The sequence below is a fragment of the Cryptomeria japonica genome, chromosome 1, assembly GCF_030272615.1.
Source record: "Cryptomeria japonica chromosome 1, Sugi_1.0, whole genome shotgun sequence".
Taxonomy (NCBI): Eukaryota; Viridiplantae; Streptophyta; class Pinopsida; order Cupressales; family Cupressaceae; genus Cryptomeria; species Cryptomeria japonica.
In genome coordinates, this window is record NC_081405.1 from 598,966,650 (window position 1) to 598,984,441 (window position 17,792).

Genomic DNA, 17,792 nt, shown 5'->3' on the forward strand with positions numbered 1-17,792 from the left:
AAAAAAAATAAAAAATCCTTCCAAATTAAAAGAAAATTAGAATGTTCAATTATATCTTAGTTCTCGTATTTTAAAATATTCTAAATAAATTTATATATTTATAATAAATCTTGTAAAATAATATATAATATACATTATCTATTATAAATTTTTTACAGTTTATTAATAATTTTAAATGTTACATATATAGTTTTTGGAAAAAGTAATATGTCAATATCCACTAATTTTATTAGTCGTCTTATAGAGTCTAAAAGTGCAAAAGGGATCAAAAGTCGTATTAGGTTGAAAGTTTCTAAAACCTTTCCAACAAATATCAGGGTTGTAGTGCTACAAGATTCTTGAGCTCCAGAGAGAGATTTCTGTAGCCTTTTGAATCAACATCATCAGAGTTTTAATTATAGTTATGAATTGTTGCAAAATAACCAATAAATTGTGATTTACTCTTCAACAACATTATGAATGTCTTCTCGCACACCATAAATTTTCACAACTTTAATTCATAATTTCAATTTATAACATAATTTTTCCACAACTCGAATTCATAAATTTTCGTGTTTGTTTTTTTAGAAAAGGTGCCGTTGCTATTAATCTCGTTGATTTTCAGTAAGCAAGACATGAGTAAAATAATTCTCTTATTAGTCTTGTAAATGATAGCAGGTCTCAAATTGTCCACAAATAATCAGCCAAATTCTAGAGCTAAAAAGCTATCATATATCCAGAAATTAATTAAAATATATCATCTATATCCAATCTGAGATATGGGAGCAGGCCTGGAATTTGATGGTGGCCCCTGCCTTTCATATAATTTTTAATGACAGTTTAGTCATTCTAATGTCTTTTATTTGACGTTTTAAGAAAAATATGAAGTGTCATTTTTTTAAAAAAATTGTGAATAGTTTAATATAAATTCTTTTATATTAAATATATTAATTATGTATAAAATATTATTTTACAATAAGATTGAATTAAAACAAAAAGGGAGACATATAAGAGTAAAAGTTGTGCATAAAGAGGAAAAATAGACTATACAAAGAGAAAGACAAGACTTACAAAAATTGCAAATATAGTAGGCTAAAGTAAAATAATTCAAGGAAATCTTCTCACTTCCATAAAAAAGTACTTACAAAACCTTAAGCTCCACAGATACTTAAAAAATAAATAGTGAATCTACTCTAAAATAAATACTTTAAGCTTCATAGATTGAAAATATTTTTAAGCTTCAAGATTGAAATTGAAGCTACAATATAATAAATACTTAAGATTGAAATTGAAGCTACAATATAATAAATACTTTAAGCTTCACAAATTTGGTTTCTTGAAAGAAAGTAAAATCCAATTTTATTGAGAAATAAAATAATGAAACTTACAAAATAAATACCTTAAGATTCACACATAAAATAAATACTTTAAGCTTAGCTTCGTGAATTTAAGCTACAGTAAAATAATTATTTTAAGCTTTAGGAATTGAAGCTAAGTAAAAAGATACTTTGGGTTCAAATTGAAGCTACAACTTCAGTAATTGAAGTTAAGTAAAAAGATACTTTGGGCTTCACATAATTGAAATAAAAATCCATGCAGATAAAAAGAATTTAAAATTTGAAAAATAATGATAAATTAGTAATGCACTCAAAAATCTTAAATTTACTTCTAAATTGATATTTAAGACAATTTTATAAAAAAATATTAAAAATAAATTAACAAAACGTCTAAATTTATATAATAAAAAACATACTAAAAATTCATATAAAAATAATATAAAATTAGAAACAATTATATCTTAATCCTACCAATTTAAAATATTCTAAATAAATTTATATATTTATAATAAACCTTGTAAAATAATATGTATCCATATTATAAAATATAATAATATATAATATATATTACTTATTAGAATTTTTTATGGTTTATTAATAATTTGAAGTGTCATATATACGGTTTTTGGAAAAAGTAGTCATCAAATTTTACAAACTTAAACCAATTAATATGTAAGGAAATGTACTAAATACCATTAATTCTATTGGTGTGGTTTTCACCAACACACCACAACCACGTCCCACACTCATGGTACCTTTCTAATTAAGTTGCATCTAGAATATAGGAATTGGGAAAATTTTATTAAGTTTAATTAGTCTATAGTTTAGATGAAACTATCCCAATTATAGTCTAGATATTTTTAGAACACATAAAATTATCCGAATTCCTATAGCCTAGATGCAACTTAATGACTTACAATAAATTCAAATAACTATTTCTCAATAAATTGTTCAAGTAATTTTTTTTAAATCTCTGAGTGGTAGCTATAGCAAGGGCACTCATAAGGGAATAAATCAAGTTCAAATCCCTTGCTCCATGAAACAATACCATAACAATAATAGACATTCTGAAGTTGTGAGGCTAAAATTTTTACATTCTTCTTCATAGACTATCTACATCATACATCTTATTTCTACTTGTGAAATTATCTTGACTTTAAAATTTTTAATTTCATTGGAGTTATGACGAGAGTGTGAGAGAAGCTTTAGAATTGGTTATAGATAGCTACCGACCCAGATCCCAATCCAATCCTTTTACACTAACTTCAATTATTCATGAATCTCACTTCCCTAAATGTTTATTTTGTAGAAATCCACTCCGATGCATGACAAACTCATCTACATGTCAACATAAAAAATAAATCACCTCTAATTCATGATGACACCATCTTCAAAAGGTTAACATCAATATCAACTACAAGAGAGAGAGAGAGAGAGAGAGAGAGAGAGAGAGAGAGAGAGAGAGAGAGAGTAACCCTCATTTGAATTATATTTACTTTAGTCAACTTCCATTACATAACACACTTAAATTTTCAGTTTACAAGAATCAATATCAAATCATGACAAGATAGCTTCAAAATGTGATCATCAACAAAAAATAGGACATAGCAATGATCAAAATCAAATCTATTTACTATAATCTATTTCATGAACTAATTGTTTCCATGTTAAAAAGTTGTAGGATCCTAGAAGATTTATGAGATGGATCTCAAGTGTTGATTTATGTTTACTATGACATACTATAAATTATTAATACTATTAAATTCAATTCTCACATTCTTTTATTTGTACCTTCTAATATATTAATAAACATATATTTCACTATTTGCATAACCATTGCACCTCCTTAACCTCTTCAATATTTCAATGCAAACACCCATCTTTTGCCTCAATCTTAAAAAATAAATTGATAGTCTTGTTAAAGATATTAATTTGCTAATCATAGGTTTTAGAAGATCTCTATTTTAATCTATCCTTTGGTCACACATGAATTGGACTGGTCATAAAGAGCCAATAACCCAATGATAGAATATTTTGACAATAAATGGAATACCTTAGGTTTGAATCTAATTGATCCACAAGGAACAACACAATAGTAATTACAACTTCTTCTCTGATAGACATATATACATTGTTTCAGAACACATGGGAGGCACAATCTGAATTGGTGAAGGATAAGACTTAATCTATAAGACCATTAAGCTTACATAGTAAAGTGCAAAAAACATCTATGTTATTATCTATAGACTTTCTAAACATTGTAAACAATATATTTTTGCTCTTTTTGCAAATAAGGTAAAGTGCAGAATAGGCATTGCCATTTGCATTTTCTTGAAACATGTAAATGCTTTTAAAAATATATATTTTGTGTAGATCCTACAATCCTATTGTTCTATAAGACCCCATTTATTAGAGCCATTGTGTTCAACAATTCACTCTCTTAGTAGATGTTATTGTTTGCACATTTTGTATACAAGTCTATGAAGCCATTTCCAACCATGAAAGAAGACAAAATTTCTTTTTTTATTATAATGTTTGAACCAACAACTAACACATTTACCAATTAATATTACAATTCAAAATAGTCTTTGATGAACAACTCTTATATGAGAAGAAATTTTGCGAAATTATATATATATATATATATATATATATATAATTTTAGGAAAAATGGATTTACTTTTAATTGCTGGAATAAATAATATGTTCATGGTTGAAATCAAGCAGGTAGAATAGAAAAATAAAAAATAACAATATAAAAGTTTACTTTACAAATATATTCAAAAATGGTTTTATTATTATCATTTTGTTCAATCATTACATCTAATTCATTGGCTTTATAAAGTGTATATCTTCTTATGCAAAACTAACTTAAGGGAATGAACTTTTTCGATAATCTAACTACAAACTAATTAGATTATTGAATATAAACCTTATTTCCTTACATTATGAAGAAAAATAGAAAAAATTGTATCAACATCAACATAAACTTCTCGGTCTAGGCAAATGGCCTAATTATCTAATGCTCCATTGACATCAACTCAAACTTCTCTATCTAGGAAAACATCTTGATTATCCAACTCTGTATCAGCATCAATCCAAACCCCTCATGTCTGGGTAAATGTTTTGATTATCCAACACAACTTTTCAGAGTTAGTTTGTGGATTCAACTATTCAAAGAGCAATAACTCACAAATTTTGTGGATTCAACAATACACAAACTAACAACATCTCACCAAGTTTGTGAACTCCACTATCCACAAACCAACAAACCGCTGCAAAAGCCCTCTCGCTTTTGAAAGGACTAGCAATGAATAGATGCTTCTCATGTAGTGAACCATCCTTAAATAAGAAGCTAGTTCAGAATGATAGATATCCTCTTACCTCCATTTCCTTCAACTGACAATAAATCTTATTAGACCTTATCTATTAAATATAACATTAATCTCTCCAACAACACTGGCATGTGAATTATTTAATAAATCTTATTAGACCTTATCTATTAAATATAACATTAATCTCTCCAACAACACTGGCATGTGAATTATTTACCAAACATAACATTATGCAAGCAACCGTGATCTTTGATCCAATACTCAACTTATAAATTGATACATACATTTTAACGTTAGGATGTTTCTTCGTATGTAGAAAATGTTATTATGAAAGGAAAATACGAGCACGTTCTGCAAAATGTTAGCTCATGTTACCAAGGAGTCCATTTTTAAGCGATGCGATGCCTTAGATGGATGTCCACATCATCTTCCAAAGCTCCGATTTGAGTAGACGATGGTATTTTTGAAGTCTGGATTTACACTCGTTAGTTACATTTGCTTAAAAGTTTCCAAGGGAAGCCCAGTCACTAGGCTGACCTTCCAAAAGTCTCTACCAATTAGTCATTTAAACAATTTACTCAGCAGGTTTGATGCGTCTAAGTTTCAACTTTATCCTGATAATATGTAAGCTTAATTCTTTTCCTATGAAGGCTCTATCAGGAAACATTGTGTTTGAATCCAATGAAGGCTTTATCGGATGTGAGCAGAAAGGTCACTGCTCATGTCGAAGCATAGTATCGATCACTATGAAGCAAAATCCAAAGGATTTTTGACTGTGTAAGGTTTATATGTTTATATATATATATATATGAATTTGATATGACGTCGAAATTATCCAACAGTAAATGGCGCAGAAAAATGCATGTTAGAAGCTAATATGCATGGACGCCCTCTTCATGCGTGGATATCAATTACTGAAAGGGCAAAAAAATAAACAAAAGAAAAGTGAATGGAATACATGCAGTATAAATAGCTTGACGGACTTATAGTTTTCCACTAATTGATTGGATAGCTCTTGTAGGGTACTTGTTGTGTCGATATTGTTGTACATAACATAGCATAAGTAAAATAAACAAAAGAAAAGTGAATGGAATACATGCAGTATAAATAGCTTGACGGACTTATAGTTTTCCACTAATTGATTGGATAGCTCTTGTAGGGTACTTGTTGTGTCGATATTGTTGTACATAACATAGCATAAGTAGCTCATATTAGTAAAACTATTAATGGAATTGCTCAATATACTGTCTATGCAAAAAGAAAAGAAAAAAGTAGTAGTCAATAAACAATTATATATAGAATACTTAATTATAAAAAGTATAGAGCATATACGTATTATGAAGAAGCGAGTAGAACTGTACGGAGCCAAGTAATATTTGATTGTATTTGCAATGGAAGACATGGACATTTTTCAAAAAAAAAAAAAAAAAATGTTTTCTTTTCATAGGTGAGTGCTATTAATGGAAGCTTTGAACAAGTAGAACAGGTAGCAAGAGAATTAAAGAATGGGTGCATGCATAATGATACGCATGTAAATATTGTTGCCATGAACAGTTGAACTTGCAAGACCTACAAAATTATTGTTGTTGGTCTTATCATATCCAAGACCTTCATACTCTGTCCTCCTAGTTGGCTGAATAGACTGTCTGATTCCTTGCTCATTTTTTCTCAAACCTTTATCAACATAACCCATTTTTTTAATAATATTTAGACCAATGTTGTTTTCAAAACAGTCATTGCTATTAGCATCACAAATTGCAAAATTTTGTAAATCCAAAAAAATCCTTACCTTCAACCTCATACCCGTTACCTAAGAAGCTTTTGCAATATCATTGATATCAAATAAATACAAATCACTTGTATTACACATGGCATCACATACAAAAGGCTTCAACTTCAGACTCTTATTTTCTTTTTCCAACATTTATATTTGTTCTTCCAAATCTCCATTTTTTTTCACCTCATCAAAAAATTTTGTTTTTTCTTCTAACTCTGCATTTCTTACTTTAACATTCTCCAATTCTTTTTCAAGATTGTCAATTTCACATAAATATTCGCATCTTTCTTTTGAAATTTTTTTCGAAGTTTTTATCAATTTTAAATTACATTTCTTAACTTTGGCTATTTCTTCCTCCAAACAATCCTTCTCACAAATTAAATTTAATTTACATTCTCTTTTTTCAACTTTTTACCAATTTTTCCCATGGAAATAAAGAACTTAATTTACTTCATTTTGCAATTGTCTGGTCGCTTCACAGTCCTTTCCTTAAAATATTTTAAGACGAACTATCACTTAATCATCCAACACATATGCCATCCATCTTTTCTACAAATTTCTTCAAAATTACAAATTTTTCACATCAAAAAGCTCTTTATCTTCAGCTATGACTGACTCTCTTCATCCTTCATCTTTAAAAATGCACACCGACAGTCTCAAAAACACATTTTAAACCTAAACACTTCCCTAAATCTTTTTTCTCTGATATCAAATGAAGAATTCAAAACAACACCATAATATTCAACATAGTTCCAATACTAAACAGAATAAAAAACTTTATATTATTTTATAGAAAAAAACTAATTACAAAAGGGAAACAAGGCAGCTTATATATAAGCAGTTTCCAATACAACATTGTCAATAATGGACTGTTTCCTTTTCACCATAAAAAACTTGCTATGTCATACTAAAGAGATGTGAGGAAAATTCTAAACAAACAAATTCTTAAATGCAAACTAGAAACTATGAAAGAAATTAGAAACTATTGACAGCAATCTAATACAGGCAGCAACGCACCAGTATCCGACATGAACAACCTTGATAAGCAGATGTGTCAAATGGAAGAACCAGTGATCACGATTGAGGGTAAAATGGTAGGAACATGTGCTCCCCACTATACCTACACAGTGGTGTATGTGAAGGCTGTAAGCAAATCTGTTGATTTCTACTCCAAAGACTTTTGCATCACTGTTCGTAGGCTCGATCATAGCCGCAGGTACATTTAGTACTCATAACATGTCCTCTGTTCGGTGTCGAAATGTTTTAGCATGTATTTATTTTCAAATTGAGCACAACTTACCTTCTGTTCTATTTCCAAATAATAACATTCATTTGAATTGGTGTAGCAGGTGGGGTGAGCTTGAAAGTGGAATCACTACAATTGCCTTCACACCCACTCAACAACATGAAATGCAGATAACAGAAAAGGGTGAAGAGCATGATAGGCTTTATGATCTTCAGAGGAACAAATTGGAACTCTGTTTAAAATATCATGACATTAATGCTGCTTTCGAGGTAATCACTTTTAAAAAGTTGATTTTCGAAATGGTTTTCTATTTTTCTGGGGTACTGGGGTATGGAATAGATTGAAATCTTACAAACGATGAAGGAAAATAACATTAACATAATTTCTTCCCTTTTTTCAACCAACACTATCAGATTGACGGTGAGGAATTATTGTATTCTATTTGCTCTCCTCAACCTTAAATGTTTCCTTTAACAAGCTCTGAACCATAGGGAAATGATGGCTCTGGATTTTGGGGGTTTCCAATCAGAGGGGAAAATGTTTGAAGTCCAAGAAGTGAATGTGGAGATGGTGAAGGACCGACGGGAAAAGATTAAGTGAAAGACCATAAAATAAAGTTTCCAAAGAAATTAGGCCAAAAAACAAACATGAGCCAGGGCTATTGCATTGCTTAAATCATGGCTGGTAGCTGAGGAGATTGTTAAAAAAAAGGATATGAAGAAAATAGGGAAGGCTCTATTTTTCTGCTTGTGGCATGGTAAGAACCATCATGTACGGGAGTACTTGATAGAAAACTTTGCATCGCTTCTTGAAAACCTGGATTTGAACTTATCTCAACAATATTTTACAGTTTTATTAATCTTTAGTTGGACAAAGCACATATTTAATTAAAGCGTAGACAAAATTATCTGCAGTGGAAGGTGAAAATGGCAAAAATGATGCAAAGTTTGATAGAGTGAAAGACGGGAACGATTTTATTGCATGGAAAAGAAGACGGATTTTTTTTTTTCCGGTGTGACACATCATGCAATCCCGGTGGGGTTCGCCACAACAATAATAGCCTATCGGCTAAATATATTGTTATTTCTATAATTTTTTATTTCAGTTTAAAGCTCTTGCAATCTTTGTTTTGTTAAGAGTCCATAATAAACAAGAATGACTATTTTAATTCTAACATGACAAACTGACTTCAGTCTCAAAGACAAGGATGCAGTAATTAGACATGAAAATGGAGTTTGCTGAATTTTGTCAGTGGAATCTTCAGATGTGTGCACCTTCTTTTGCATTTCCCAGCTTTCCCTTGGACTATCCCAACAAAACATGACTAAAATTCACAGGCAACTGATCACAACGTACCTCACAACCTTTCCATGAGAAGGTGTTCCCATAGACTCAAACCACTATTCTGAATTCTTTTGCCTACCCTCTTGTTGTTCTTTTTTCCCATCCAACAACGTAATAGCAATCCTCTATTGGCATTGATTAATCTCTTCACTATGTTCTTCTTTCCCATCCAGCAACATAATAACAATCCTCTATTAGCATTGATTAGCCTCTTCACTTAAAGTGGTTGTCATAGAGAGTTTGGACTTTCCAACAATAGAGTAAAAGGGAAAACCTTCTCATTTAAACAAAACCTATATTGATTTTTTCTCTGATGAAGAGGAGGTATAGCTACTGAAAGAACAACATACACTTCAAAGGAATTATATCAGCAAATGTTAAATCTCTAAACACTAACCTTCATTTTCTTACAACGGAGATATTCGCTCCTTGCTTCAACCACCCTAATGATTGTGGATGAGGATGGTCTTCAACCTTCAAGTCAAGTCCATTAATCAGCTCTCAAGAAATGAGATTTCATTGTGAAAAAGACTTAAACAAAACATCTACCTTCTTACCTTTTGTTTATGATATGGAAATGTCTAGTGAGCTCCTCTTTATTAGAAGAACCATTCACCTAATTACCACCTATGCAAACTATGGCACATGACAATGTCTAAGTTGTAATCAATTTCTTGCCGTTCAGTCACGTAGGTGACGTTCAATCATCTTTCTTGTTTTCATACATTAAGGTACCAACTCTATATGCAACTTCCAACATGTTTCTTTTATGTCTCCATCTTTCACTCACAATGAGAACAATGAATCTTTCCTTTGACTTTGCCTTTAGGATTGACTGTATTAGTGAAAGATAATTGATGGTTCAGTTCAATCTGTCTAAGAAGATTATGCACCGTAACGCACCACCATGCACTGTCTTTCTTCAGCGCAATAGATTTTCTTAGGCTAAGTTTAGGTGGGTCGAATATATTTTAAGTCTAGTTAATATTTTTATTGCTCAATCAAATAAAGCATACCTATTAATATGCGTAAATTTGTCTATTCTTAGTTTGGGAGTAGTTTCTTTTTTGAGCTTGAGTTAACTGCTTGAAGAGAGAGTTTCTTTTCGTGCAAAGAATGCAAAGAAGATTTAGGAGAGTTAACTGGTGTTTTTGTCTTCATGGCTTTCCATGTAATTTGAGAATGTACTTAGAACTACTGTCTTAAATTAGAGTCTTCAGACTGTTTCCTAGAGTTATGATTTGTTCTTCAAGGCTGTAAATTCATTATATATTCAGCCTCTTTTTAATTTCTGATCAAGCTGCAATAACAAAGACAGAGCACTCTGCTGTTAAAATAGAGCATTCTTCAATTTGTGTTTTTTCTGAATTCAATAATTGATTTTCTTTATTTCTGAGATGAATATGGATGTTTATGATTATATGTTCTAGTTGTCATATATTTTATTGTGTTTCAATCAGTTGGTTTAGAGGTAAGGGCTGCCTATCAAGAAACTACAATTGTTATCAGAGCAAAGTTTATGTGATTGTGGGTCAACAAGAAAAGAGTGAATTTTGAAGGTCACGGAAGAGCTGAAGTCATTGCGAAATATCCAAAAGAGATTAGAAGCCTGTGGAAGTAGTCTTCCTAACTTCCAAAGTCAAGTTCATCAGTTTTTTGGAAAGAGAAATCACAGAAGTTTTCTGAGTTAGAAGATTCACCGATAGCAAAAGATTGAATCCCACGATGTAAAATGTTTGCCAGCAGCTGGCTGAAGTTATTTTAGCAAGGAGTTAAAGTTTGTGTAAGGGAGGAGATTAGAGAGAATTTACAATTAAAAAACAAAGATTGTCATTGCAGCAAATACAATTACAGGAAGACAATTTGCGTGAAGAAGTCTGTGAGGTCTAAGCGGATTGTGAAATTCGTTCCAATTGGGAAAGCAGGTGAAAGTGAGAAAGATCTTTTAAAAGAAGAATTGAAGAAAATTAAGGAGTGTAATTCATAGTTGGTAGAAAATTTAAAGGAGTTTGTAAAAGAAAAATGTGAGTATTTGTTTAAAATGGAGAAATTTGAAAAAAAAAGGAGAATATTAATGCAAAAAATAAAAAATTAGAAAAAAATTAAAATTGTTGGATGAATTTAAAAAGAATGATCCAGAAGGAAAATTCATGTTGGAAAAAAGAAAATGATAATCTAAGGTCAAAGTCTTTGGTGAGTGATGTCGCATGTGATACAAGTGCTTTGTGTCCATTTGATATGGACAATGTAGCTAAAGTTTATTCAAGAAAAGAGTTTGAAGTTTAAAGGAAGGATGTGTTTGCATGTACAGTTGCAAGTTGTGATGTTAAAAACAAAGGTGGTTTTGAAAAATAATATTTGTTTGAAAATTATTGAAAAAATGAGGTATAAAGGAAGAGGAATAGGAAAGCATGGGCAAGGAATTCAAGAGCTCATTGAACTAGTTATGATGCCAAAATATTAAGGCCTTGGATATGATAAGAGAGATAAAAAAAAATGTTTCTAATATTGGAGGTTCATGCAAACTAATACAAAAAATGCAATGCCTATTGTGTTCTCATTGTCACGAAGAAGGACATAAAGAAGAGAATTGTTGGGATATTCACCCTTGTTCAATTTGTAGGTTGAAGAATCATTGTGAAAAATCATGTTGGAACAAAGAGACAAATGGAAAATCTACAAAAGGTTATATGCAGATTGATTATGGATGGATTGATGGATCCAGTTGGAGAAAAGTCACAAGTGTGTTTGGAAGATTGTATAAGCCAAAATTTTTGCATGTTGAAAGAAATAGTGGTCAAACCCAGTTTGGAAGTTTGCGTCAAGAAGTTGATGACAACTTGTTATGATTGGCACATTGAAGTGTCATAAGTCTTCTTAGAGAAAGGAATGGAAAATTTGCAAAATGAATTGTAAAAGTTTGGATTTCACCATATTGAGTTACCATGTACAACAAGGTCACATCAAGTTGAAAAGATTGAGTTTGTCAAAGCTTCGAGATCATATAGTGAGTCATAGCATCAAGGAGGAGTATGTTAGCATGTGATGTTGAAGTCTCACTATCGTTAACTCAAAGTTACTATCATGCTCCATTCCATTAATTAACATGATGCATGCATAGACAATTAGTTTAATCTACTAGTCTTCAAGCTTGATAAAGAATGTTGTGAATAATGCATGTTAGATGTATGAAACAAATTAGTAAATATTCTAATCAAATTTTAGTGATTGTTTTCTCTATATAGAGATTCCCTATTTTGAGTTGTATTGAACTAAGAAACACCTCTTGATTGAGGCATGATGTAATCCCATTAATTTTGAATAAAAAAATTTGTGTTTGTAAAACATTCTCTATTCTTTGTCTTTGTTTATGTTTATTTTCTATTTGTTTTAGTAGTGTTTTGTTTTCAAATTTATGTTGGTGACAATTTTTTTGCCATTTCCTTTGCTATAATATTCACTCTTCTCACCACCAAGCTACTACTATGTACACTATTTCTTATGTTTGTAAGAAGGGTTCCCCCTTTTTGGCTAGCTCAAGATAATGTGATTTTATTGAATTTCTTTGTAAGAGGACTTCCCCTTTTTGTCTAGCTCAAGATCATGTGCTTTTGAACTTAACAAACAACCCACTAATATATTTCATAGACAATTTATAGTATAAAACATTTTTCCAAGTTAAATTGCTCCCTTTTTAAAACATAAATGTCGTTATATGCTTAGACACATTGCCCTTGCTTTGAGCTCAAGCAAAACTATTACATCACCCTTTCTCTTTAGGTAAGATAGGACATATAAAATCTTCCTTAGCAATCCATCAAAAACTTTATACTTGGAGATTGGTGCCACATTTTAAATTTTCAAGAATGTGTATACCTCTCATACCATTTAAGAGCATTCCCAAAAGAGTTTCAATCTACCAAGTGAGTTTTATTGATATGGAGACAAATGATATTTGTTAATAATAGGAGGATTAGATTTTAGGAATGTGAAGCCTAGTGGCCATATGACCATTCACATTCACTAGATTCTTCATTGTTAGCTAAATACTTGTATAAATGGCCTTTCCTAAACATCACATACTAAGTCACCTTTGACCGCTTAGGTAGTAGTTGCTGGCCCATTTTTTTCATACATGTTTGATAGTAGCCCATGGGAAATTTTTATTTCCCATTATTCTCCTTGTTAGCCCCCAATTATTTTTCAAAAAAAATATCCGCCCTTTTTTAAAATGGTCATCCTATTGATCCCGCTTATCGGTTAAACCCTATTGGTCAAATCTTAGTGTATCAAAACTTTTCTTTAAGATCACCAAGTTCTGTTTTCACCAAATGACATGATCCCTGGGAAAAAGGCCGATGTTTATCTGGCAGTAGCCAAAAAACTTCACAAGATCGATTTCTAGTTTCTTCCTAATACCTGATACTCACTCAAAGGCCGATATCAGAGTGTCAAAAGCTTTTTGTCTCCCTTCTAGTTGCCTCAAAACTAGCCAACAACCATGTGATGCATAGTTCCCAAGGAATGAATCAAAGGGATATTTGCTAGTACCATCATTTATGATAGGTCAAACGGTTGAGGGCACATAAAGGTGTTGTAGCATGAGCTATAATTTTTGATATTATCACCTTTTTGCAAGAAATCTAAATGCACCACCTTCAGAAACTGTTCAAGTAAGGTATGTCATTATGAGTTTTCTTTTCAGGGATGATTCTTCACTTCCTCATGATGGTCATCTGCCATTTGATAATCGAAACCTAAATTGGCCAACTGCTGAATAGGACAATATTATCCTAGGATTGTGGTCTCTGCCATGGAAACAACAAACTAACTTTGCCAAATATAGAAGGGTTATCACTGTATTGGAAAAGGTTGCAAAGCAAGCCAAGAATCATGAACAATGTCTGGAAGAAGAAATTGTTGGAAGAAGGGATCCTGATAATTAGTTTCGCAAACATGGTGCTTAAGGTAAAAGGACCTATGATATGACCAAATGTTGAGCATATGTAGGATGATATCCTCTTTGACCTCACTGATCTAGCTTGAGAACTCATACTGGATGAAGATGAATTTTCAACGATTATTTGGGTACTTATCAAAGAGGATACAAAGGCGAAGATGATCAACAATAAAATTGCAGGTTGGAACCTAGAGCCTGATGAGGAAAAAGTATGAAGTTGGTGATTGTTTATAATGAAAGGATTAGTGCTAATGATAAGGTTTTCTGATAATTTTTTTTTCTTTAAGTTAAAAAATGGTCATTTTCAAGACCATTACTCTAAAAAAAACCATTTCTTGAAAATAGAAAAAGGGTTTTTAGGTATGAATATATAGGAGATAGGAAAGTAAAAAGGGAGGGGAATTTTTGGAATAAAAAATTGGTGTTGTTTTCTAAAAGAAAATATGATGTTTTTTTTTTTGGTTTACGAAATAATCTATCTCATAGACCCGACTTTGTGCTACTTTGGATAAATCTGCATTTTTCTTATGTGAATGTTTTCTATTAAGTTCTCATGTTCTAAAACATTAATTTTTTTTCCCTCTATTGTTCACTGTGGTATGATATTTATCTTTGAATGGTATTATACAACATGAATTAAGTTGGTATTTGACTGGGCAAATGTTTTGTCATTTGTATATTTTCTTTTCAATTTTTTGAAATTTTAAGATAGGAAATCTTGCCTTTCCTACTTTCTAGTCAATAGAATACCCCTAAAAAACCTAAATTCATATCATATGGGGGAGTTGTACCTCCAAAATTCAGAGCAGAGTTACATAGATAATCACAACTTATCCAGCTATTGATTGATAGTTTGTTCTCTTGTGTGGGCATAGAGTCATATTGTTATGTTTTTGAAGGGAACAAAATTTGTTAACCAACACTCTTGGCCTATGTTTAAACAAGAAATTTTTGAATAGGATTTGGACATGATTATTGTTAGATGTCAGTCAAAAATGCCCTGGTAAACATGTATGCAAAAATATGGAAGCAAAAACAAGGCACATGAATTGTTCGATCAGATACCTCAAATAAATGTAGTCTCATTGAATGCTTATACAAAGGCCGAGATTGTTCTCAATGATTTGAAGAGGGCAGACTGCTTAGTGCCCATTGAAGGGATCCTTTGTTTGTGGCTGCCATCCCATGGAATGAACAAGGAGTGGAGAAAAGTGACTTAGGAACAACTATGTTGTTATTTTTTATCTCGTATGATTAGAGGATATGCACAAAAACGCAAATGTTGAGGAGGATTTAGAAACTTTCAACCAAATGAGATTGTCAAGCATAATGCCAAACCTTGCAACATTTTCCAACATCTTCACAAAATGTGCTAAAATGGGAGCTTTAGAATAGGGTATGGAGATCCATCAAACAATAAACTATACAGGAATTTGGGAGATGTTGTAGTAGAAACTTCGTTGACAAACAAGTATGCAAAATGTGTAAGCATAGAAAAGGAGCATGAACTATTTGATAGAATGCCTCAAAAGAAAATGTTATCATGGAATTCATTGATTGCAAGATATTAACAAAATGGGTTGAGGATCTCTTCTTACGTATACAAAGTGCTACAATCATCTAATAATGGGTTGTAAAATCTAATAACTTTAAATATTTACAATTGCCGTATCTAATATTATGAATTGACTCTTAATGTCACAAGTAATTATCAATTGAAGAAAATTCATAGCATTCAAATCTTGTGAAAAAAAATAGTTACATTTATAAGAGTAACGTTGCCAATAATTGCTTCGATGTATGTCATGCTCTTATTCCAAATGTAATATTGTCTAATGGATTTGGTAAGTTCCTTATAATTAATGAGGGTGTAGATATAACACAAACATGAAAGAGATGTCAATGTTGGCATTTGTAAAATAAATCCTTTGATAACATCCATACCAAGTACTCCTAAAATGGTAGCAAAGACATCGCCGGTGTGGTGGAAGAATTTTTTTCTCAATCTAGCTTTGATGATCTCCATGAGGATAAATTATGTTTGTTATTTTTGTCTTATGTTGGTATATCTCTATTTATGTTTTGGAGTATGATATTATTTTTTTTTATTCAAGGTTTTAGAAACATTTATTATTAATCTTGACCTACTAAGATACAATTATAATATTCTATTGTATAAAGAGTTTCCCTACATTAATGTAGTGTGCATGAGAACATTGTTAAATTCACATTATGTGGTGGCTTTTGCCCATTATGAAAAAATTCCATGGAGTGGTATTTTGGTGCATTTTATGTGTTTATATTTGGGTGGCCTATAGTTTAATGACCACCATGATATTCAAGCATTAATATTAGAAGGAACAAGATCCTTTAAGAAGACCTCAACTCATGGATAAAAGAATACTTTAAATCTTCACTTGTAATGATATAGTTTCCTTCAGGGTTTTTTAGGCCAGTCTTGGGTGTTTGGATAATAATTTCTCCTACATTATAAGGCTTACACAAGGGAGGATAGTTGCATAGTGATTGGTAGCTATCTCCAATATGTCCTAGAGTGTACAGATTATGTGATTTCTATTTCCTATAGATTTTAAGGATATTGAGGTGTTTAATTTTAAGGAAGAAGTGATAAATATAGAATAAATTATTAGTGATGGTGTTAAGAAAATTTATTCAATTATTTTAGGATTTATGCCTATGGGTAGTGAATAATTCAAGCTATCACATTGTAAGTTGTTATTTTTTCATGATTTTTGCGCTAATGTAGGGTTCATGTATTCACAACTTTTATGATGATTTATAGTGAGTCTCATCTAGAGGTCTTGAGAGACTTCACAATGCTAATCTTTTTTGTGAAAATAAGAACCACAAAGCTTAGTATATGAAGGAATTATTTCATGAAGAAGGATCCCATCACTTATCCAATAGTTGGTAGAGTCTTAAGGGATCTAAAGAAAAACCCTAACACACTATTGGTTAAAAAGTTCATGGATTCCAATGTGGTAGAGAATTCAAGATTTTGGCATTATGGAGTTTGTTGATTCCTTGGCAATTTATGATATTTTTGGTTATGATTATGGTGTTTGTAAGGAGTCGCATTTATAATTTTATATGTATTTTTACTTTTTCTTATTTATATGTTTGTTATGGTAATATAATGTTCCTTCATGTTTTTGTATAGATGCTTTATAGTTGACTATTATGGTAACTTATTCTCTATGAACACAATCTTTATATTATTCATTTCTTATGAAAAGGTCCTAATAAAATCCCCAACTAATCAATCTATAGAAAGATAACACTAAAATTCAAGATAAATACCCAATTAGCAGAGTCAAAACATAATATTCTATTATGCAATATATGAACAAATTATTGAATTCAAACAATGACTTAATCAAGATTGAGACCTTCAATATACATTCTAAATAGGAGATTATTATTCTCAAACCCATCACTATATGAAGAAGTTAATAAAAGATTTATGATTAGGTGAAATTCCAAAGATTTCTAACACTTTATGATAGGTTTTTAAAAAAATCATACAAAATTATTCATCATTTTAATTCACCATTGATATGACTTAACTACTTCTAACTCAAAAAAATTACATTGGAATGTTGTTGGCAAGAAATTACAAATTGTCAAGGCACATTCTATGCACAACTTGGGACATTGTCAATAATGCAATCTAGTTAGGTTTATTTTTTCTACAATAGATTTGATAATAATATTTCTATTCAAAATAGATTCTTGAAATGAAAATATTTTTATCTAAAATAGATCTATATAGAATATTTTTTGGAAAGAGGTA